At 42.5% G+C, this 25,371-nt stretch overlaps 1 protein-coding gene across 15 annotated transcripts in view; it reads left to right on the forward strand.

Moving 5' to 3' along the window:
- The window catches only part of tenm3 (teneurin transmembrane protein 3), a 414,027-nt gene that overhangs the window by 262,023 nt on the left and 126,633 nt on the right, over positions 1 to 25,371 (forward strand). For 3 of the 15 annotated variants that reach the window (XM_078080171.1, XM_078080172.1, XM_078080173.1), the window contains exon 1: positions 17,261 to 17,649. The exons of 9 other annotated variants lie outside the window; for them this stretch is intronic. The gene's annotated coding sequence lies outside the window, so the exon portion shown is untranslated. Of the gene's footprint in view, positions 1 to 17,260; positions 17,650 to 25,371 lie in introns of those variants that run through there. 3 more of the 15 variants (XM_078080168.1, XM_078080169.1, XM_078080170.1) reach the window with 1 other exon arrangement.

The raw sequence follows: 25,371 nt of genomic DNA on the forward strand, positions 1-25,371 counted from the left end.
TGCTCTCATTTGTAACATGTGCAGAGGTGTCGATTATACTGTTTGTGGGGACAGCGGTGGCTCGTCCTATTTGGGGTTTTATGAATCCTGCAGAAGGCTGCTGGATAAAGCATTTGGGACCGTGAAGAGTTGAGCCTCAGGTTCTCTTTTTGAGGCCATTGAAGCTCTGCACCATGCTGTGTGTTTCTCCTCAAAGTTAGAAATAAGGGAGTTTGGTTTGGACAGAAGCAGTTCCATTGGCACGTTTTGCTCTTTGCTAAAAAACACTTGGTGGAGCTGGAGGCCATTGCATATGCATGACCAGAACCAGTCACATCTACACAAGCACTATCAACTGGAATGGAATTCCTCACAGCAAAATCCTCTCCAGGACTTGGTCAAATGGGTCAAACACAAGCATCAGGACTGTTATTATTCAGCCAATATGTTGCATGCATTGTTGGACAAATACAGACACTTTTTTCCATCACAGTCAGGCAGTGAAGTCTAACAGCTGACAACCGGCGTGACCTTAGTCAGTGTCTGGTCAACAGAGAGAGAGTGTCTGTGTGGAGGTGAGTGTGCCGTTATGCCATAGATGTAGCGCTGCTGTGTAAGCCTAGTTTATGTATTGGTGAATCAATATTACTCCTCAAGACCCGAGCCAAGAATCAGAGTCTTGACTGCCAGCCACCGGCTGGCTCTTTTTAGGTTGGATGACTCTACTTATCTCTTGATTTATTACCTCAGTAAACTATGTAAACATGAGTTTATGGTCTGAGATGTCTTCTTCAATACAGCACGACTCATTTAGTAAATGATAATCCATTTAAATAAATAGATAACTATAAAATGCATTTCCTGCTGAAAGATGAAAGCTAAAAGCTTAGATTAATTTTAAAAAGCTAAAATTTAGAACTAAGAAAAGATGAACTTAATTTTTTTTAAATGCTAAAAATACAGAAATTAAAAAAATCTGAAATGAATTTCCCAAAAATTGCTAAAAATACAGAAATTAAAAAACTGAAATAATACAGAAACAAGAAAAGCTGGGATGACTTTTAAAATGACTTTGTATTGATAGTAATATTAATAGTATCAGTTGTTGTAGTAATTGTGATACTAGTAGTACTAGGAGACGTAGTAGCAGCCGGTGGTAAGGAATGAGAGGGGGAAAGAGGGAGAGAGAGAGAGGGAGGGACAGAGGGTGAGGGAAATGGGGAGAGAGAGGGAAGGAGAGAAAGGGAAAGGAAGAGGGAGAAAGGAAAGAGAGTGATAGAGAAAGAGAGAGAGAGAGAGAGAGACAGAAGGAAAGGGAGTGATTGTATGAGTCGGGGGGACAGGGCGGAGGAGGGAGGGAGGGACAAGTGAGGTGTTTAAAGATGTTGGTCTGTTGACTGCATAGCTGTGGCGTGTGGACATCGTGATCGGTCACTAGAAACACATACACCAAAGAAAGATGAAAAAATGTTTTCAATCTTAGGTGTGCTTTATAGTTTAGTTATAATTGTATTTCACTGGCCTGCAGTTTGGGAACCAGTGTTTTAAATGATCGATGCGGTACAGTGTGAAAGCAGGTGATGAGCCTCAGCAGCCTCCTCACCTTCAGCTCTTCTCTTCTCTCTGACACCTATTGTAGCTGCGTCCATTCACCTGGTTCACAGCGAGAACTGTGTGTGTGTGTGCGTGAACAGTAACTCAAACCAACTTCTGTGATTCTATCTGCCGCTTTGTTGAACAAGGAAGCGGGAGGAGGAATAGATAACACAGAGGGTAAGAAGAATGGGTGCAGAGAGGAAGACATCAAGGGGGAGGAGGAGTTCAAGGGTGATAGAACGATTCAAAAAGTCGAGTATAAAGGCTCAGCAGGGAAAAGGAGAAGCCTCTCTGCATTATTTGTTCCCCTGAGAGGAAATATTAGACCGGACACGTCTGGCTGGCTCCCCAGTGGACACACACATAAACACATTTACAACCACGCACGCACACACAGCCAGACGTACAAACACTTTTGTGGGCCCTGGACCCACGGGTGCCCAGCTGCTCGCCCAGTTACTTGATCTCAGGACGATACATTTACCCGCTCTGCTCCAAGCAGTGAAATAGGTGTGTCTAAGCCATCAGACATACACCGTCACCTACATTTCCTGCTTGTTTTGAACAAACACATGCACTGGGTAGATTATTTGAAAGGGATGAAATTGTGTTTAAAAAATGTGCTTCACTCAGAGGCTCAAAACATGTGTGAACTAAACAACTGGGATGTCACGGTTTGGGTTAATGTCTGGTTTTATTTTGTAGTTTCTTGCCTCTGTTCTCCCTGGGTCATGTCACTTCCTGCCTTGTCCTGTCCTCCTCTGTAATTGTCTGTCATGTCATGATTGTTTCCACCTGTGTCCAATCACCTGCACCTCCCAGTGCAACATCCCTGACCTGGGACCAATTACAAGCACATGATGGATTTGTACATGGAGGAGCAGACCGATGTCTGCTTAGAAGCTTAAACATATTAGCAGATAGTCTAAATATGTTGCACAGGGCAATGTAGGGATCAACCTGGACAGTGAGAAAGACACAATGTGATGGAAGCAAACTAAAGAAAGGGTGAAGATGGAATTCAGCAGACAGATATGATTATATGAAGAGGGGTGTTTCTTCTCTTCGCTAACCAGATTATTTTACTATGTGTCAACAAAACACTTAATCCATTTGGCATCTCTAAGCAGCTTAACATTATAACCTTAGCTGTTACACAGAAACACACTTACACCAGGGCTGGGCGGTATACCGGTTCAAACGGATTTAAATGTCAGTGCGTATGAATTCCTCACGTTCCGTTCATACCGGTGTTACGCCATAACAACTGCGCTGCTCTTCGGCAGACAGCAGGATTTATTATTACACGTCATGGAGGAGCGTCCAGCGGTCGGAGCGACTTGTCTTATGTGTGTTGAGATTGAGTCATGGTTATAACTTCATAACAACAATGAATAACGCACAACAAAGACTCTTTAAAAGGGTAAAACACCACAACACAACAGCTTGTGACACGTAAACAATTTGTAACACCAATAATTGTACATTTATAAAAACGACCCTTCTGAACTGCATGCTGGGTACAGCTCACAACAAGAAGTAACTGTGTTGATACATGAAAACACAGAAAAGAGCGACACAGGAGGAACAACCAGAGACCAGAGATGCATCAACTTGCCCCAATGCCCAGCGGAGTCTGTTTGGAGGGTTTTCGGTTTTTGAACATTCAACGTAAGTTAGATCGGAAAACAATTTATTGCAATGAATTAATGTGTTTACTTGGAAAAAAATACCGTGATGTACCGGGATACCGTCAAAATCTTTCTAAATACCGTAATATGGATTTTTGTCCATACCGCACAGCCCTAACTTACACATAGTCACTATTACAAGTTGTAGGACATTTTTTTTATTCAGTAATGCAAAATGACCCAAAATCCAAATGGGTAGCTTCAAAGGGAAAAACATAAACCTTGTACTGTCTTCAACTTTCTTCTTTGCTGTCTTAGTCCCTTTTTGAAGATAACTTCTCTCCTTTTGATTTGTTGTCTTTTTAAAATCTTTTTTATGCTACTTTAAAAACCTGCATGGTTGTTGTACATCTTAGAAGCCGCACTTCTTAGGGTTTACATTGGCAGACCCCACATGTGCATGGCTTTGTCCCATTGAAAACGGTCCACTCACAGAGTGGGTACCAGGGGCTGTGTGATGTGTCACCTGAAAGCCGACCTTTGACAGAGCAACAAGCAGGGAGGCAGACAGATGGAGGAAGGCAGGGACGTAGAACAGACAATGATCACTTCACACCTCGCTCTTGTTCCATGAGTGGATTTTTTTTTTCGGGTCGATTGCAAAAGTGCATGGATGGGATCCATTGCTGACAGCGACATAAATTCCATTCATCCACATAACGGATGATCTGGCCTCTACTTACCCTGCAGTCGGCGTAGTTGTCAGTTTCTTTGAAAGTACATCGCTCTTATTTTACCGTAAATCAGACACTTATCTCAAAAAACAACATCAATAAGGAGCTTTGTGACAGCTGCAGGGATTGTGTGTTACATTATCTTGGAGAAAATCACCCAGTTGTAGTGTTTCTCTGTCTCTTCATGGATAACTGAGTCCACTCTGTTGTTTGAGCTTCATCTTTTTTCTTTCTATCCTTTCCCCCGTGCAGCAGCTCAGTCTTTGTCTCACTCCCTTTGATTTCACCACTTTCCTTTCAGCATCTTTAAGTGGATAATAGTGGCCTCTGCACCGTAAGAGACAGGATATTAGAGGTATTCTTTTGTTGTTAAACAGTCACTGGACACAAGGATCTTTGAAAATCTTTACATCCCTTGAAAGGATAGGAACAATCGTCAGAGCTAATGAGCTTCGTCATGGCACCCAGGCAGTGAGATGTTCTAAATGCTGTTGGCTCATTCAGGTTGTGTATCTACACTCATTTGCATTATTTATACATGAATAGATGTTGAAGATGGAGCAGCACGGTGGTGTGATGCAAGAAGATCCTGTATTCGTCTCCACCCAGTGGCCTTTCTGTGTGGAGTCTGCATGTTCTCCCCGTGTCTGCGTGGGTTCTCTCCGGGCTCTCCGGCTTCCTCCCACAGTCCAAAGACATGCTCTGGGGATCAGGCTCATTGGTAACTCTAAATTGCCCATAGGTGTGTGGACGTGAGAGTGTGTCAGCCCTGCTATTGGGTGTACCTGATATACAGTAATAATATATACTATTCTGTCCCAGTTAAAGGTTTCGACACACTTTCTCACCTACCTTTGACTGGTCCTGTATACTATATATTATTTTTAACAAACTTTTGACAACGTTAACAAAGTTTTGATTTATTCAACGGGACATATAATGCCAATCGATATCTCTTCTACAAGTTAATGTGGCTTCGTGGCCCAAACGCCACAATAACTATTTGCGCATTTTCTTATGATACCTGTAATGGATTGATACTAATTAATTCAACTTGTTTGGATGTTTCCGGCTGGCCGATGTCATCAGACCAAGGCGGAGTGTCCCGCCTTGCCCGCCCACCACATCCCCCAACACGCCGCAGCACTCAACGCAGGCAACACAGGCTTAGAAACCAGAAGGATTCATTTCATTCATGAAGACCATGTCACAGAAAGAACTGGGAAAAGGCTGTGGGTTTGCACAAATCTTTTTGAAACGGGCTGTTTTCTCAACCTGGGCCAATATACCGCTGGACTCGCTCCGAGATTGGTCTGTTTTTTGTTGGGGGGGGGTCTTAAAGAGATGGAAGGTGAATACAGGGAGATTTACACAGACAATACAAGACAAATTATATGTTTTTTATAACATCAAAGCATGTGAACATGTTACGTTGGAACAATACAAGTATGAGTCTTAAAATGAGCTGATATGTCTCCTTTAAATCAGATGGGTCACATAGTTGGAGGCAAAATCTTAACATATATCGAAGCACTGGCTGAGACAATAATGGTGATGATAATAATAATATCCAATACTATAATCATCATTAGGATTTTAATGATAATGGGTGTGAATATTTTTGCTAGTCATTTTGCCATCCAATACATTAAACAAATGCTAGAATCCAAGTTTTATCAATTCTAACACTTTTTTGTGTTGATTCCCTCAAATTTTGATATACTGCAGGCTTAAACGATTGGATCCGATATCTAACACAGAGTTTATATGCATGCAACAGTTATGCTCTGGTTTAGTAAAATAACTTTATATATTAGATAATTAACACAACACAACACACACACACACATCAAGGTAGATCATGCCAGAGGAAGAGCTGTGTGTAGCTGTGTGTGCAGAAGACCAATCACTGCAATAATGCAAGTATAGACCGATTATATCCACCCATATGCCTTTGCAGATATGTTTCTGCCAACATGCTGCAGTATTGATACAAAGATACTACTGCTGTTATATTTTTGCTCAGCAGGTGCTGTATGGTTAATACAGAACAGGCTGCAGGAATAAATAATGTATCATCTCTCACAGCAAGAAGGTGTGGAGAATAACAGTGTGTTGCGAGAAGACTGCAGATGTATTTCCAGCTCGCCTTTCCTGCTCTTCCTAGTTGATTTGTGTGTGTGTGTGTGTGTTTGTGTGTGTGTGTGTGTGTGTGTGTGTGTGTGTGTGTGTGTGTGTGTGTGTGTGTGGGTGTTAGTGTGTCCGTGCATGCGTGTGTTTGTGTGCGCGTGTATATGTGTGTGTGTGTGTGTGTGTGTGTGTGTATAGAGGTCGGTCATGTGTATACAGAAAAATACAAATAAAAAAATAAATACATTTTTACCTGCGACTGAAATGCACTTGAGTTCTCATGATCCGTGCTCCTCACATATACACAGTACACACAGACACACAGACACACACTCTCACACAGCCCTGGTGCCAGTCATATTCAATATCAATCTAGTGCTGACCATAGAAATCAATAAATAACAGACTAACTGACTAGAGGGTTTAACTTTGGCGCCGCTAACATGGAGAAGACACTTCATTCCATCAAGTGGCCAACATTAAATCATTAACCATAGAGCTCCCTCCTCCCCTCCTCCCTCTCTTTCCATCCACCCTCCCTCCCTCTCTTCTCTCCTTTTTAATCATGGGGCATATTGGTTGAAAAACAGGTAATGATTAGGAATACAGTTATTAAAACAGCTCTATTTTCAGAAAAAAATGGATTTTGATTATTGTCTTATGGGAGATCAGTCTCAATAATTGCAAATGCACACCGAAGGATTTGAAAAATAAATTTGACTCACAAATGCACGGAGAACGATTCACAAATACATTCCAATGCACATATAAATTACAAATATGTTTCTGCATTTGTATGGCTTTGTGTGTGGATTTGTATGCATTTGTTTGTGGCTCTTTTGAGATTCCCCGACGTGGCTGGATTCGCAAATGCGTTTCTTTCAACATGGTCCTATATGTAGCCAAATGAGACGGACTCCATACATTCTTATCCAATGTATTACAAGAGAAACAGGCTTGCTTCATCCCCCCCGGAAAAATGATGTGCACCACGTCCAAGGGGAGATGCAAAGGATCAGTTGATTCAAACTAATCCTGTATATTGTTCAAGTTAAAGCCATTACCAATAGTCTGATTGTATCATACGCCACCAGGACTAAGGCAACAAGTCTTCAATTCTCCTCCCCTTACCTCACCTCCTCTATTCGTCCGCTCTTCACTTGTGTTTCTCAGAACCCATTTAGGCAGAATCCATTACCAGAAGTGCAGAGGCAAAAGACAGACTGAGGGGGGATGGAGAGAGGGAGACACAGCTCAGCCTAATAAACTATAAGACACTCTGCACCTTGTGATATCGGACAGTCGCGTTACACGTGGAGACAGGTGAAGCTTCTCTGCAGCTTTGCTACTTTTGCTGTGCCTCTTGTATGCAGTTGCATGCCGGACTCATCAGATGTCAGGATTCACTCTTTGTTTGGACGTCTGCATGTGTCCTGTAACAGATTTCACCAAACCCAGAGAGCAGTTTGTAGACACTGTTTTAGTTGTGTCAGATAAAGTGTGGATGAAAATGTAATTATCAATTAGAAATGAACGAGCAACTAGTTTGATTATAAATTATTTTTATTATCATTAAAACAAAGAACTTCTCAGTCAACAATGCCAAACCTTCCCAATCTCAAGCCTCTATTTATTTTTTATTTTTTAAGAGAGGTATTGAGTGTTCAAGGTGAAAACTGAGATTTGATATCAAGGCGATCAGGTTTAGAGTGTTCCTAATATGACACACTGTAATGGGAGTATTGATGAAGTGTCGTGTCAGAATTGTACACACACACACACACACACACACACACTCTCATAAACCCAAACACCTACGTACTGTACAAATTTGCTTTCCCTCACTTCCTGATTGTTGTCTATAAAAAACAGAATGTACAGTAGCTGTTTTTAGACGTTGTTATTCCATCTCTCTCCCTCCCTCCCTCTCTCTCACTCACACACACGCACACACACACACGATCATTAGTATGTGGTGCTGTATAATAGCTGGATCAATAGCTGTGCTGTTCTTACAGGATCATTTGGCATGTGAAGCAAATGCTCTGACAGCCACTACATCATCAGGGCATTACCACTGGGCTGCTCTCTCCATCTTTATCTGGCCTCCTCTCGCTCCTTCCTTCTCTCTCTGTCCCTCTCCACTCTTACATCATACAACAGTGCCACTGTGTCTACCGCACCGTTTCCTTATTACTGACACTGCTTCCACACAGACTGTGGGCCTCATGTACTAACGCATTCGCACCCACTTCAAGCGTATTTGTTTAGAAACGTGCACGTAAGGTGGTGAGGTGTGCACAAACAAGCCGCACTGAGGTGAAAGCGCAGACTGCCTGTCGCAGAAAACTAAAACGGGAAATTGTGCTTTTCCGTGTCATGCATATGAATCCTCTGGAGGGTCAAGGGGAAAGTGGGAGTTTCCCACAAAGAGATGGGAGGGGATGCGTAAAGTGTGCCCAATTATTTATTAGTATTAGTGTGTACAGAAACCGCCTCTTAAAAGCAGGTGTAAACCAGAAGTTTCCTCGCATACGCCTCCTGGAGAATGAGATGAGATGAGATGACGGCAGTCATCCGAGCCAGACGGCGACGTAGGACAAGGAGACGAGCTGAAAAGATTTTTGCCACAAGAATCACACTTCAACCGTTGAGTGAACATAAAATCATTAAGCGTTACAGATAAAGCATCCATGCAATATTACAGTTACAGGAAGAAATCAAAGATGACATCGCATCGCCGACTCAGCGTTCACGTTCCATTCCAGCAGGTGTTAAACTCCTCGCTACATTACTACACACAACTATTGGCCTCAGGGTCATTTCAAACGGTCATAGTATCAGCAGTGGGAATATCACAGTGTGCAATCAGCCATATCACATCACAAGGAGCTAATACACACATTTCCCCACCACTGACGCAGACACATCAACTTTGGCTGATCCATGATAGAAAGAGAGAAGGAGGTCCGTTAACTTGCGTGTTTGAATGCTCACAATATGCGATTTTGTTGGCGGAGAAACACGCTGATTACCAGATGAACTGCGGGTTTCGTACATACGATGCGAACTGAAGTATCACAATGCGCGCTTTCTGCACGTTGGCCGTGATAACACTACATTTGCAAATGTATGCCTTTTATATATTGTAATAAAAAGAGTAGAGTGGGTGTGTCCCCGGTGACCACTGAGTTTCAATCCCTCATCGTCACCACGCAGGCATTCTTTCACTTGGAGGGATGTCAACTGTCAGCAACTACAGGGCCACGGTGGCACATCAATGGTGCCCGTGCTAATGTGTGTGTGTGTGTGTGTGTTCATTAAAGGACCTTTTTTCCATCGTGATTCATATTAAGATGAACTGCTCAGTTAAAATCATCGTCTTTTATTGACACCCAAACCAACAGGAAACTGGAGCTGAATATAAAAATAGAATTATAGAAAGGTGACTTGAACCCAATGCACTAATTACTCAAAGAAGCAATCCCCTTTACTGTGAATGGAGAAATAACCACCAATCTACTAATGTCTCACCTCACCCTGACTGTCTCTATCTTTTACACACACACACACACACACACACACACACACACACTAGCCTTCGCAGGGTTTGGAAAGCTAGTGATAGTGTGGCTGACCTCAGCATATGGGTGGTTTTACTGACAAACTTCACGTACCAATTTGTGTGTGCGCACACAAACACACACACAGAGAGAGCCTTGTTTTGTCCTTATTTTCATCTCTTTTAGTCACTTACAAACTCACACTCTCCCACATCGTGTGTTTGTCCTTGGCAGCGATTTCTGCTGTCATATGGCTTCTACTAAATGTGATTATGACACAAAGGCTGTTTAGCTAACTGTGTGTGTGTGTGTGTGTGTGTGTGTGTGTGTGTGTGCAGGCCTGTTGAGTGGGCAGGACAGTCTGTCTATCTGTCAGCCAGTTTACGATGACGCTTATTATTGTTCCCTTTCTCTCGCTTATTGTCCCTACGAAGCTTTAACGTACAGCATCATGTGAACAAGTAAATTAATTGTGAAAACATTTTTAATGGAAGATATATTTTACTAATAGGTACATCGGTAGCAGATCAAGCAGATTCAGTTGGTACACGGGTTGCTCTCTGATTTCTGCCTCATACTTGCGATGTGTCTCCTAACCTCATTATATATCAGTCATTTCTGCCAAATAATCAAAGTACGAGCAAGATAATCTTCTATTTGACAGGGCTGTGTATTAATCAAGTCCATTTTAATTGTTTACTCCTGTATCAGAAATCCCCCTTGATTCAGATAATAACATGATCTGAAAAAAAATTTAAAAACATAACTGAAGATCACTGAGTCATAGATATTGATAAAATGCCCACCCATTTTTACTAGGGGGGAATACAATCCTTTATGGTTCTGTCTGTGAGGCGTGGTGTGGGGTGCTGGCCTGGAAGCAATAAACAGCCAGTAAGCCCCTGAGGAAGTCAATCTGTTTGAACAACACAAAGCAAAGTCATCACTCTGATCTCTTAAACCACGGGGCCCTCGTCACATTTACAAATCCAACCCCCCTTAGTTAGCGTTGCTAGGCTGGACGCGCTTGACAAAGAGATATATGGCAACACCGGCTGTGCGGTTTCATTGAGCCGGCTGCGTTACATCACCTCCGGCTAATTGTGTCCAAAACTTTTATTTTTGCGTCATGCGCAACTGTGTGGCTTTCAGGCGGCCCGACTCCAACACCGTGTCCAGTTCTGGAGAGAAAAAGGTAGCTGTGTGAAAATAAGGTGTACGTTTCTTATAAATGACTCATCCACTTTTTATAACTTTCATTCACTCTGTCTCCCTCCCCTGAAACCCCCCCCCCCCCCCCACCCCCACGCCCCACTCTTGCAGGGCTTATCTCCTTCATATTGCACACTCAAGGTATTTCTAATCCGCTTATACTTGTTCAGCCTTCTTCTACATTGTAACTTAATATGGGCCGTGCCCTTTTGTGTGTGTGTGTAATAGATATAAATTCTAAGTATTATTGTATTCACCACATACTATTGTGCATCTCCCTCTCTTTCTCCTGCACACACGCACACACACAAGTACACATGGATGAAGAATCCAAGTTGAAAAGTTGATGGTGGCTGTTCTTGTGAATGGGTAGAAGTTAAATAAGCGAATGTCAGGCATTGTGAGCAATGGCATGTAGGAACAGCAGGTGGGGTAAAGAAGGATGAATAGTCGGACCTGAGAATGATTCAGAGCCCATCACTATGTTTCTACATCCCTTTTGGGGCAGCAGACCTTATGTTGCAGTATACGGTCTGTTGTCCATCCGGCCATCGTGCCCTTTGATGGACAGATATTACGTTGACTACTGGCCAGACTGACATGTAACATGGTTTTAGTTTTTCATGGTTCATTTCCCTATAAAGACGCTGTCCAGTTTCCACTTGCTCAACACGTGTCAATAACAAGATCCCTCAAAACTACAATGACCATGTCAGGCCCACATGTTGACTTGAGAAAGGCAGATTGCTGTAGTATACACATGTGGAATCATGCTCCACAGATGAAAAAGCATTTTGATTATGGCTATTTGAGGTAAGTATTTCAATGCACAAATGTCATCTCAATCGCAATCTTATCGCAATGGTTGTCTCTTTTATATTTTGAGGTGCAATGGACATTTGAACCTCCAGAGGTCACCAGTAGGGCTTCAGCCTTTAACGTTTGACTGTCACCATTAGCCGGTCTAGTAGCAGTTTTGTCGTTTGCAAACAAATAACTCAATTGTTAGCTTCTATACTGAACACAAGTTGAAAGAGGACCAAATTTATTTTCAGCTTTACACTTCTTTAACAATCTTTAATCAACTATAAACTAAGTTCAACTCAAGCTCCGTTTAAGCTGGATAAACAGTGCCCTCTTTGTATTGTGTTGTATGAAGGAAGCAAAATCTACCTCCATGGGAGCATGGAGTCACTCCCTGTTTGTGTGTGTGTGTGTGTGGGTGTGTGAGTGCTTTCTGTGAGATTGTGGATCTCCACTGTATAGAAAAGGCAAACTAGCAAATAGCATTACCAGCTGTATTCAATCACGCTGTGCTCGCTCTCTCACACACACACACACACACACACACACACACACCCAAACACACACAGCTGGTCCTGGAGTCTAAGGTCTCTAATTGAAACCCTGTATTTGTTTATAACCCTGCACTCGCTCCTTGCACACAGAACACACGCTCCCTACAGCTTCTGGTGAGGGCTTCACAGGCTGCCTGTGTGTGTGTGACACAGAAAATAAAGGGCAGGGCGGAGGAAGCCGTGTTTCTCCTGATGCATTTTCAGCAGTTGTTTTAAATATCCTGGAATAGTTTCAGTCTGTTCTCCTCATTATGTGGTTACATTACAGTTTGACCTATATGAAGAGCTTACCCGAGATTATTTTGACCAGCTTTGCTTTGGCAGAGCAACCTGAGTAGAGAATGCGTCATACTATGGTTAAAGTTTCTCAACACTGGGTTTTGGCCCTCAGACTGAAGTAGATTAGAAGTCCGCAAATACCAAATCAACAAATGAATCCCTCATTTTATAATGACATCGACATTGGTCTTCAACCTTCTTTTACCCCAACCAAGAAAGACACTTGTTGTGAATGGCTCATTTAGCCCCATTAACATCACTTTAACATGGAGAGGTACAGATTTGGGTGAAATTGTATCCACCTATGATCCTATGGTCTTGTTTTTAATTTGATTTGATTGAGACTAATTGTTTTAGCCTTAGCTTAACTTGTGTTTGTTTTTCTATGTTCTAGGTTAGTGGTCCCTGTTTGATTCCCGTCTCCATTTCCTTCACCCTAAAACACTGTGTATTATCCCAGTGTCTCTTCTCAACACTCCCTCTCATCCAGATAATCCATCTTCCTCTCTCACCCCCTCCCATCATTGCCTCTCTGTTATTACGTTGTTTTATTTCGTCCTGTGAAAAAAGGAGGAAGCAACAAATGATCAGTGCTCCTTCTCTGTTTAACATGGATGTACAATTAGACAAAGACACGCTCCAGTCCTCAGGCTGTGTTCCACAAATTGGTTCCTTTTTTTCCCTCCACAAAGAAATTACCAGTGATCCAACACTAACAAGCTGTGCGTGTAAATGTTATCTGTTTATTTTCCAAACTACCTGACTATAAAATATATATTAAATCTCACATCTTACATGATGACAGATTTTTTCCACAACCCTTTCACTGGTGTGAAAATCTATTTCTTTGTTTCTTTTCAGCAAAACCACTAAATTTTGAATCTTGAGAATTGGCATACATGAAAAGTATGGAATGGAATGCCATTTTTACAAATCTCCGTCACAAAGCTGAACCTGTTGCATCCACACAATGAGAGGCCGCTAGGACTCAAGCCAATGGAACTGGGATTGATTTCAGAAGTGCCTGTTAGACCAAAATGTTTTTAGTCCCAACTTGTCAACTTCCTCAGTCCTCAAACTAGGACGCTGTAGAAAGGGTTAGGCCTTCTCACCGACCTTTCAAATGCAACTTGATGCTTATTGCAAGCATTTCAGTTCAAATGACATGAATGCCAACCATTAAAAAGAAGATTGATTTAATAGCAATCACTTTTATATATTTAAACAATGTCTGTGTGTGCTTGGTGCCACTGTGGAAGAACCTTCTTGTGACTGGTACCCTGTACATGACCTACACACAAAGAGCCGCATGGGCTTATATCCTGCTGGGTTATGGAAAACATATTCGGTTTATTTTAACAAAAAAGTAGTATTCTTTTAGGGTTTGAGCTGCATGTTGTGTGTGTGTGTGTGTGTGCGTGTGCGTGCGTGCGTGCGTGTGTGTGTGTTGTAAACCACGAGTGGGTTGAACAACTGATCCCAACCATTTATCCTAAATGGTTTAGTCCAACCCCATATGATCTTAGTCATCACTGTTATTCAGAAAAAAGGGCTGCGAAGAGATTGACATGCTAATGTCCACACACACACACACACACACACACACACACACACACATATACATTCATACGTGTAGGCTGCTCTCTGTTGCGCACAGGCACACACACACACACACACACACACACACACACACACACACAGCTACTGGTCAAGATGATTACTATTATTTTGTAGTCTGGCCAGGAGGCTGAAATGTCCAACCTCATAGTGGCTCTTTCTCACACACACACACACACACACACACCCACATACACACACACACATACACACGAAGTTACGCTACGTTATCTCACCATCGACTCAAATCCCCTCATACTGGATGAAGGATTAGGGAAGAGGAGAAAGCACTCTTTCTTTTCCTCTTCTATCCCTCCCTGCTGACGCTTTAGGGAGCTCGCCTCATTGCTTTTCCCCCCTCTCTAATTCACCAGTTGTCTTGTTTAAGCCACTCGCCGTTTCTCTCCCTCTATCCTCCCTCTCCCTTGTCTTCCCCTCACACTCCTCTTTCATTCCCATCTCTCGCTGGCCTTCTCGCTCTCTAAGGTTGTGAACTTGCCCAGTAGGGGTCCCTCCCAATGAACTGAAAGAGCTTAAGAACTGTTATCACACACACACACACACACACACTCCGACACACATACACACATTCAAATGGCGGGAACAGCTGAACTTGCCTTGGATCATACACACACACACACACACACCTCCCCCTCTCTCCATCGATCACACACACACCGAAGACCTATGGAATCTATATTGTGTGTGTCAGAGGGGGGGCACCAGCAGATACACTGGTGTTAGAAAAGCCTCTCTGCTGGGGGGAGAGAGATGGAGAAAAATAAAAGTCCAGTGAGTAGAGCCCCCTCCCTCCACCCAACAGGGAATTGGGATGTAAAATGGGAAAACGGATAGCAATGAAGTTTGTCAGTTTGTTGTCCTTTTATTGATCCTCTGAAGCAGCAAAGCACGGATACTAGTTTTAGAACTATTAGCAACACAATAATATACCTACAGCTCATATGAGCTGTTAAAAGATTACAATTCATTTGATCACGTTTTGGGTCAGACACTATTCACTCTCACACTACAGGAAGACGGGAACAATTAACCCACATGTGGACTCTCTGCATGGAAGTGCTTAATACACAGGCTGCTAGATTGATAGCTGCAAAGAGATGAAGACATGGATAGATACGTAGCCAGGTATACATATAGAAACAGACATAGCGGGGGAATACGTAATAAAGGCAGTGGCATAAAGGATAACTCTACCTTTAATATCCTCATCTCCTTGCCAGTGGCCTCCATGCCAAAATCCATACTCCATTAACCTCTATGGGAGATAATGCTTATATCATTAGCTTGTGTGTGTGTGTGAGAGTGAGGATGATGATGACGATGTAACGGTTAATAAAATATTTAGTTCCTGTGTGTCGTGGCTAAATGAGTTCTTTAGGAACTGAATGATTTATCTTTTTATTTCAGAATGAGATGAGATCATGAAAATAAACGTGTAATAAACGTTGCGAAGGGACACATAAAGTAAACATGTGGATGGTATTCTCCAGTCAGTGGAGCCCGGGACAGCAGTTATCTGCCCACTCTCAGGTGTCACTCAACAACCCATGTATGACTCATAATTCTCCATGTATATAACGTCCACAATTCCAGCAAAAGTGACACGCGTGTCCTTTCTGAAATTTTGGAAGCATGTGACCGTGGATCGTCTGAACCTCCAGACGCTGGGAACAGTTTACAGTGTGCAGCCGGCGGTAGAAGCACATGGTCCTTGAGTTTCATGCAACCAGACCTTAAAACTGGTTTCTGGCTCTACACGGGGACAAGGCTGTAATACAGGAGGACACACACACTTTCATCCTCCGTAACAAACACAGAGCTGGAACCTGTGGTTTACCGGATGACCCTCCACTGGCATTATGCACTACGGTCCCCCAAACAGACCTCTTGGTGTCCGTCTACCCTCTCTTTGGAGAACAGGAAGGAGGACATTGGAGTGTTCTCTGTGTGTGTGTGTGTGTGTGTGTGTGTGTGTGTGTGTGTGTGTGTGTGTGTGTGTGTGTGTGTGTTCATGCTTGAGTATGTGCAGGACTGCACAGTGAAAGGCTGCCCATGTGTGACAGAAGGGGATGAATGTCAATTTCCTTCCAAGCGATATCCTCAGTCGCTTGTAACATATATATTAGGAGAAAGACTAGTAACAGTAATGCACACAATGAGTGTGTATGTGTATATTTATTCTATTTTAAAGAAATAATATATATACATATATTATTTCTTTAAAATAGAATACCCAAAATAACAAATATTTATAACAACAGAATATTTTTTATGTTATTTCAATACAGCAGGTTTAGCATTAGTTTACTTTTGCCGCTTTGACATTTGTGCAGTTATTTATCTTAATCTATTGAAGTCATTTACAGTAAATAATCAATAACCACTTTCTTGTGATTATTCTGTGATTACACACACAGTGACCGTTACACACACAGCACTCACTGTCATCTCTAAACACACACAGACACACACACACACACACACACGTGTCTGTACAAACGCTATTTGATTATACTTTATTTATACTTTGATTATACTTTACATTATTTTATTTAAAATTGAAAGCTCAAGATTACAATTTTAAGGAACTGAATTCCTGGAATAATGTGTGTTCGAGTGTGTGTGTGTGTGTGTGTGTGTGTGTGTGTGTGTGTGTGTGTGTGTGTGTTTGTGTGTGTCTGCAGTCGCCTTTTAGTCAAACTCTCCGCTCTCAGTACCTTTGGTTTATACAGCTCTTTGTGCACGCACACACACTCACACACACACGCATGTGGGAGGGCGCGAGTGTGAGAAAGAGAGCGGCTGAGGTGTAGTTTCTGTGCTATGAATACATATGTGGTCGGGAAATCTGGACGATCAGAGCAGAAGAATGCGGAGTGGGGGAGAGCGGGGGAGAGCGGGGGAGAATGGAGGGGGCGGCGGGGGGGAGTGCCTGTCGCCCCGGCACGCCTCCTCCTCTCCTCTCTCGTCTACACCTCCAGCCTCCAAATGGACACATCCCTCCCTCTGTCCCACCCTCCCTCCTCTCACTCTCTCTCTCTCTCTCGCTCTAATGCACCCCCCTCTTTGTCAGCCAATCACAACGTGCCCTGCGCTCCCAATGGCCTCGTGACTCCGCCTCCCTTCTGGCTCAACCAGCTAGATAGCTCCGAACTTACGGAAGCAAAGAGGGAGGGAGAGCGAGGGAGCGAGGCAGCGAGGCAGGCGCGCACGCAGCAGAGGTGGCATAGGCAGGCGAGGTGGCTTTGCTCACACACACACACGCGCGCGTCACACGCACTAAGAAGAGAGACGGAAACCGGAGTTGTTTTTGGTGTCTCCATCCCTCACGTGGAGCGCGAGGCTGGATGAGAAGAAGAAGAGCTGAGGGGGAGTCACACACACACTGAGAGAGAGAGAGAGACAGGGGAGCGAGAGGGAGGCTATTATCTCCCCCCTCAGCGGCAGGCCGACCCGGGCTGGATCCTATGTGTTTTTGGGGAGCATTAACCCTTCGAGCCGGGCGACACTGGAGCCCCCCCGAGAAAAGGTAACACAACAGCAAGCGGCTCCATTTGTGTCTCTTCTCCTCCTCGAGATGCGCACGCTGTCATGCGCGCGCGCGTCTCGGGAAATTGCCTCTTGTTTTGTGAATTCACTGATTGAATGTAAACTCACAGCCAATCCGCGTGTGCGTGTGCGTGCGCGTTAAACAGTGCCCGTCCGGGGCCTCGTGGTGTGATTGGTGTTTGCATCACAGCCAACCACTGTATTCTCCTTTTTCTTCCCTCTCATGTTCTCCCTTTCCACATTCTCCTCTTTCTTTTATTCTTCCCCCCCCCCTGCATGGTCTCTCTCTTGGCTTCCTCCATCGTCACACTTTAATAGTCAAGATTATAAAGTCAGATCAAGCAGCCAGTTGGTCAGTGAGCCGATGGCCGGCCGGACAATTTGAGAAGTGCTTTCTCTTTTATGTGTTTTATTTTTGCACTCAGTCACTTTAGGCGCACCAGTAGTTCACTATTTCAACTTCTTAGTAGGCAGCAAAGACCTATCAATTATCCCTCGGCTACACACACACACACACACATACGAGGTGACACACTCATGTATAAATATTTCAGTGGTTAATCATAAAGTAAGCATTAGCCTCCAGGTCTGCTTTTGGTTTTGAGGCCATTACATGGGGGCAATATTGAGATGGGGGATATTACCTTAGTTTGGGGGCCAATGAATGTGGAGGACATAATGAGACACATTCAGGACAAATCATGTCAATCATTGTAACCCAAGACGTTTCAGGCCCAGGTGTCCTCAGGAAACCGTGTTGGATCACTGTCCTCCTGCTGTTTCCCCCCTAACCAGAGGGGGTGTTAGTCCTTTGGGGAGGGGCGAAGACGACGCTTACAGGTCCACAGCATCAGACGGATGTTAATGTCATATTTAATATCACGCCCAATAATATCACTCTGATTTTAAAAATCAAGGTATGGATTGATATAAGCATGACAGAAGTGTAATATATGATATTCTTGTTCATTAACAGCGAGTCCCTTCTATGTGTGTGTATATCTATCTATCTATCTATATATATCCTACTGTTTTATTCTTGTTGTTGCAACAGAGTTCATATATGTAATAATTATAATAGAATAATAATAATTAGTATTATTATGTTAATTACCACAATGGTTATATTATGAATATATATATATATATATAGTTTACATTTCAATAAATTGTTGCTAAATTATGGCTATACTATGATATCTAGTTTGAATTCATAATTTATTTATTTATATAATTCACATTATATACATTTATATATGTGTGTGTAAATATATTTTCTGTTTTTTAAAATATATATATTTCACATTAATATCTCCATAAATATGTTGATATACAAAGATATAAACAGTATATATACAAGAATTTTCTTATTTTATCTTCTTTTATTTGGTAAAAATAATGAAAATGTTTTATTTTCATAACAAAGTACATAACGTGATTCAGTGTGGATTGACTCTCAGAACTGTATTGGTTCAACACTTTTGTTCTTATTTGTAATGTATACAAATACATTTGTGATAATCATAAGCAATTCCCTCAAAACATAGATATCTCTATATTGGTAACTATGTATACCGTATAACATATTCATCTTGTGCTCTTTTTCCATTACTAAACTAAAGTATAAAAAAGACGAGTTGCAGTAATAAGGGAGGCGCCCAGGTGTAAGCAATAGAGATCAGTACGGCACATGTAGTATTCAGAAGGCACGAGCTTCTGCATACAAAAGGTTTTCATTTCTTGTGTAATGTTTATGTATTCAACCTCTCTTATTTTACGCTGTAAGGGATCTACAGAACAAAGGAAAAGTACAATCTGCTAGCTACTCAGTGGTGATGAAAACCTATTCTGCTGCTTCATTGAGTTATATTCTCTTTCCCTTGAGCTGAACTGAGAGAATGTTGAGAGTTCAGAACCTCACTGTCCGTCACTTTGAAGGCAGTGAGTAAACTGTGTTTAACCCAGTTAACCCAGGAAGGCATCAGCATATCTGAAGTGACTTTCTCAACCTTTAACGCTTCTGCTTTTAGCCTGGTGTTTTTCGAAAGGCGTGTGTGTGTGTGTGTGTGTGGTGTGTGTGTGTATGAGGGTTCAGGGGGACTGGGCTTTTGGTTTTTGCCTAATCGCTTCCAGACACCGAGATTTGCATTCCATTACACTCTGTGTGTGTGTGTGTGTGTGTGTGTGTGTGTGTGTGTGTCTCTCTCTCTTAGTCTTCTCGTCTTACTGCCCCCCCCCCCTCCCACACACACAGACTGTTACCTTTCTTTTCAATTAGAGATATACATTTTACAGACACCCTCGTTAAAATAGTGCGCAGTTACGGAGCAAGAGAGAGAGCGGAGTGACGGATTAAAGAAATGAAAGTGTCACGGTCAGAGGAGAACATCTTAAACAACGAGGCTTTTGGGCACGTGGTGAAGGGGGGGCGACGGCGCTGATAGAGGGAGAAACACATGTAGCTGATTAAAATGTGTCTACTGCCCCTATTAGGAACGATCGGATGGCAAAGGGGCTGTAACATGACATCCCTGTCAGAGTGAATTCATTTGTCCATTTGGCACAAATTGTAACGCTCGCACGCTACCATTTGGGATGTATGAACTGATGAATCCTTTACATGTGTGTGTGTGTGAGCAGAAATCAAAAGCCAGGTGTAGATGATGAGAATATGTCTCAGTAAAATGAGACTCCAAAAGATGATGATTAGTAATGGTGCACATGCGTGCTTTAGAATATTAGTAACACGTGGCGGAGCTTTTGTCAGAGGTCCTTGTGGACGTGAGTGAGTGAGTGACATTCCGCTGGATATAACAGGTGATTTATTTTGTGCACATATAAGGACTCTCTCTGCGCCTCTGGAATGCCTCAGTGGATTAGGCGGACTGAGAGCTGTGGACCAACCGCTGTGAGAGAAATGCAGTCAGCCAAGCAGCACAGACAGCAGCTGCATTCCACTGATGCAGTAGAACCCCAAAAAGTCTTCATTTGATAAAGTTAGTAGGCAGCGGCATATTAAGGACGATTTGAACTGTGCGATTATGGATTACCGATCTGGTTGTGGTGCTCAGACAACAGAACGCCTCATTATAAAACCAGAATGATTATCGTCACAGCTGGACAGAAAAGGCAAGAACACCTAATCACCCTTGAACAAAACAAAGACGATTCATTTGAATGGACATGAAGCCCAGAACTAATGACAACTTTTTCTATTTTGAATAATGGACTGAACGGAGGAGCTCGCTTTGAGTGTGCACTGGTTTGACTGGTGTGCTGCTGAGAGACACTCAAAGAGAATAGATGGAATATAATAAATATCACTATCAAACCTCCCCAGATGATCACTTACATTGACACATTTATTATTTGTAGTACCTGTTTTCTGTGAAATTACTTGTTTAAATTTAAAATGTGCAGCTTGGCCCTTATTGTCACATTAAATATACATTACCTTACATTTCCAGATGAGATATATGAACATTGGATGAAGGCAGGTTCAATGATGACATCATTTTGGATGTCTCCTTTATGTCTTCATGAATCCAAAAATACTGTCAACAAACATTAAAAAAACTATTTGACTCCCACCATAAAATAATGTATAAATCAGGCTATGAATGACAGATGTACAAATCTGTAAACACCTTGAGAATACAGAGATGAATGAAAGTATGTATTCATTGCATCCCGTTGACAGTACGTTATTACACTGTAATGCAAACTAGAGCCGAGTACCACTGCAGTTTGAAAATACTTCTCCGTACCGCCTCACATGTATTATTATTATCAATACAGTAAGAAAGGAAGTGATGCTTCCGATTGGACCCACTGTGGCATTAGTTACTTCCAGGATGTCGGTGGTTATCACAAGGACAACGAGTCGAGGGCGGAGCCAGTTTCAAGCCCACAGCGCTTCACATGAGGATTTTATTCCTCTGCAGGTTTTATCAGATTATTATAGATGTATTTGCAGATTATAGGAGACACAGTGTGTGTGTGTGTGAGTGGAAAGGACTGACGACGGGGCAGACAATGTGTCCAGTCAACCATTATATGACCTGCTGGATCCCACCACCGGGAAGCTGCACACACACACACACACACACACACAGAAAAGAGCACATTCACATGAGCAACCATGCGTGGCCTGCAGGAACACACACTGTGCCAGTGTTCCTGGTCCATGTTTGAGGGATTCATTCTGATTTAAAGGAACTTGACTCTCTTATCTCCTTAATTTCTCATCCCTGCACTTTCCTCCGCCCCCCCCCCCCCCCCCCTGCCACATACACTCACACACACACACAATATATCACGCAGTATGCTGTATCTCTCTCTGGCGCTCTCTCTCCACAAATAGAGCACTATCTCCTAGCAACAAGGCCTTTGAGAGTGATGTGTGAGATAGATTGGGTGTGTGCAATATAGGGGCCTGTGTGTGTGTGAGTGTGTGTGTGTGTATTTATGTTTCAAAGCTAGAAAGATGATGAAAGTCATCAGACGAAGGACATCACTTTGAAACAGGAGTCAAGCAACAAATGTGAGTCAGTGCCCTTGCAAGTACAGTTATGTGTTTCTGTGTGCGCGTGTGCGGTTGTCATAATTTTTCTGATGGATTGTGTTAGTCTACATGGGGCTATCGCTCAGAAAATATACATTTTCAATTATTCCTAAAATGCCCTGTACTCCCACGCACACACTCGCAGGGATGTGCTGTCTAACATTATTCTTAGCTAAGAATTCTTGAACAGACACAGAGATTTACTGGAGTTCACACACTCACTGGGGGCGGCACAAAGGCTCCAGCTCATTTATATTATTTTCACAGTATTTTCCTTTTATTATTTTTCATGACATCCTCATACTTTTATAGTAATTCATCATGTAAGTGAAATGTGGGCTGTTTGTGTGCCTTCGGACCGCTGTGTGAATGAGTGTGTGTCTGTGTGCACCTTGTGTGCCTCTGAAAGCGTTCTAGCCCGTGTGTGTGTGTGTGTGTGTGTGTGTGCGTTTGTCAAACAGCTCCTTCAAAGAGAGCACAGCGCTATCCCACCTTATCACTAATTCAAAAGGAAAAAAGAGGCAGGTACAGTGTTCACGTTGTTATGAACGACACGTGTGTCACGAACGTATCGCAGGAATTATTTTGCCCGTAAAGAATGAGGTCACCACAGGTGCTTTGACTCCACGGTGGCAAGAGAACTATTCAGGACGCGCTGAAAGACAGTAAGCGTTACACCAGTGGCTCCCAAACTGGGGGTCGCAGGGTGTGTGTGTGTGTTTTGGGGCGGGGGCATCAGCAGCCCTAGCACACAGCCGCAAAAAAAAAAAAAAACGCTAAACCGGCATGCCCATACGTGCCCCCCAGAGCGGCTCAGGGTACCATGGGACGAGGACGAGCAGAGGAAGATAGCAGACACGCAGCACCAGAAAGACACTGAAAGACTGTTTGGACTGATCCCAACTTCCTTTTAAGTATATATTCTGTTTACAAAATGTAATAAATCTGTTGAAAAAGTAAAGTGATATATACTTATTTTATTTTATAAATAAAAACAAGTTTTTTATAGAGTTTATAAATTTTAATGCAATTAATTCAAAATAAAGAAGGAACAACCCTATCTTTTTTTATTTTTACCAAACTTATTTTCTTTGTGGGCGGGTTGCGTGCGGCTGGGGAGGGTCCTACAATGTCCCTGTATCCTCATAGAGGGCACCGACAGACAAGAGTTTGGAAACCACTACATCAGGGGTCTTCAACATTTTTCAGGCCCAAACTGATTGGAGATGGAGCAGGGACCCCCTATTCTACGCAGTTTGGTGCGCCATCTTTTATTTTTGAGCTTCGCTCTTGCTGTCGTATCAGCGTGAAAGGAGCTGTGAGTGACCCGGTGCCCAGCTTGAGCGCTGCTGTGGGAAGCTGAATGTGTGTTGCGGACTGAAAGATAACGTCTTCTCCATCAATTTATGATGGCACCATGTCTTTTCATTCATATTTTGCTGTAAGCCAATACTAATAATCCCATTTCAAAAAGCTGGGCAGGAACAAAAAAGGAAACCATATGTTTTATTTATTACTAGTATAGATATAAATACCGTACCGTATTTGTGGTATTGTACTGTAAGTATCGGGTATCATATATTCATGGCAGGTTCCGTGTCAAAGTCATAATTTTGATATTGTGACAACCCTATAGAGCACATGTGTCAAACTTGCGGCCTGTCGGATGACTTTGCTGTTGTGAGGATTACAGAAAGGTCCCCACGCATGCGCGGTCGCTTCAGACAGACGAGAGGCTTGATGTGTTTTTTTCATATTGATTTTATCCGATTGTGGGCCAGATACTCAAATGAGTTTGACACCCCTGCTATAGAGGACCTCGTAAACAATTGATGCTTCTAGTTGAATAATAATGATAGCATCCATAATTATTAGGGGTGTAACGATTCATTCACTGAATCGATTAATCGATTTATATTCCTGCGATCCAACTGAATCGATCTGTGCTCCGCAAATCGGCATTCCGGATGACATATATCGATTACAAATCTATTGAAATGGTACACAATTGATTGTATCGATACTTGGAAACTGCACATTGGATTTAAGTACAAAAACGGTATGGATGTGTGTTTGTTTGTTGTTTTTTAGCACTTTAGACACGTTAAACGTTACTCGATTCAGTCTGCCTGTCTGTGACGTCATCCAGTACGCAGCGGCAGCTGAACAACAACAAAACACAGCGTGGAGGAGACGACTGCGAGAGAGACATTTACAAACCAACTTCGATTGTTGAACAATCGATCCAGCGTGTGGAAACATTTTGGCTTTTGCAAACACGGAGGGAGGTGTTCTAAATAAGTCGGTCGCTGTTTGTAGAATATGTAGAAGCCAAATAAAAAACTACGGAAACACGACGAATCTTTCCGGCCATCTACTAAGGCGCTGTGCGATTGAACGCCGACAGTCAGGCACCTCTAAGCAGCGTTACCGTTGCAGCAGAAGGTAACTCCAGCTCTGCAGACACCTCAGGCCTCGCCAGCACGAAACTCAACATCACAGTAACAATTGCCAAGTTTATCTGTAAAGACATGCAACCCTACAATGTGGTTGAAAATCCGGGGTTCTGTGAATTGATCCAAACATTGTGTAATTATTGTGTAATGTTTATATTGAAAATGGCACTTGATTCAAATAAAAGGTTAATACATTTACCATTAATTGTTGTTTGCTTGTTTATAATATTCATAATTAATTTAAACCTGATTTCCTTACAAGAAACAACAGGGATCTCAGAAACTTTGCCTGCACTGTCCAGTAAAGTTACTGAATCGATTTCAAGTCACTGAATCGAATCGAATCGTTCTAAATTAACCCAGATCGTCCATGAATCAAATCGGCAACCATGAATCGTGATTCGAATCGAATCCTTGTTAAAATGAATCGTTACACCCCTAATAATTATACACAAATAATAATAATGATAATATCAAAAATACATGTTTTCAAATGTAATAGTGCATTCTGTCTATTCACTTGAGAACAAAAGCTCACTGGCTGTCAATCTGCATTAAAAACCATGTAAAAGTAAGATGTTTATTTGAGGTGTAGTGAATGAGTCGAACATGGAAACGTGGTTCATGTATTGGTCCACTCACACTTCTCCCTGAATACAGAAAGCTTCTTGTGTACAGAGGT

This window comes from Gasterosteus aculeatus, chromosome 9 (assembly GCF_964276395.1).
Source record: "Gasterosteus aculeatus chromosome 9, fGasAcu3.hap1.1, whole genome shotgun sequence".
Lineage (NCBI taxonomy): Eukaryota > Metazoa > Chordata > Actinopteri > Perciformes > Gasterosteidae > Gasterosteus > Gasterosteus aculeatus.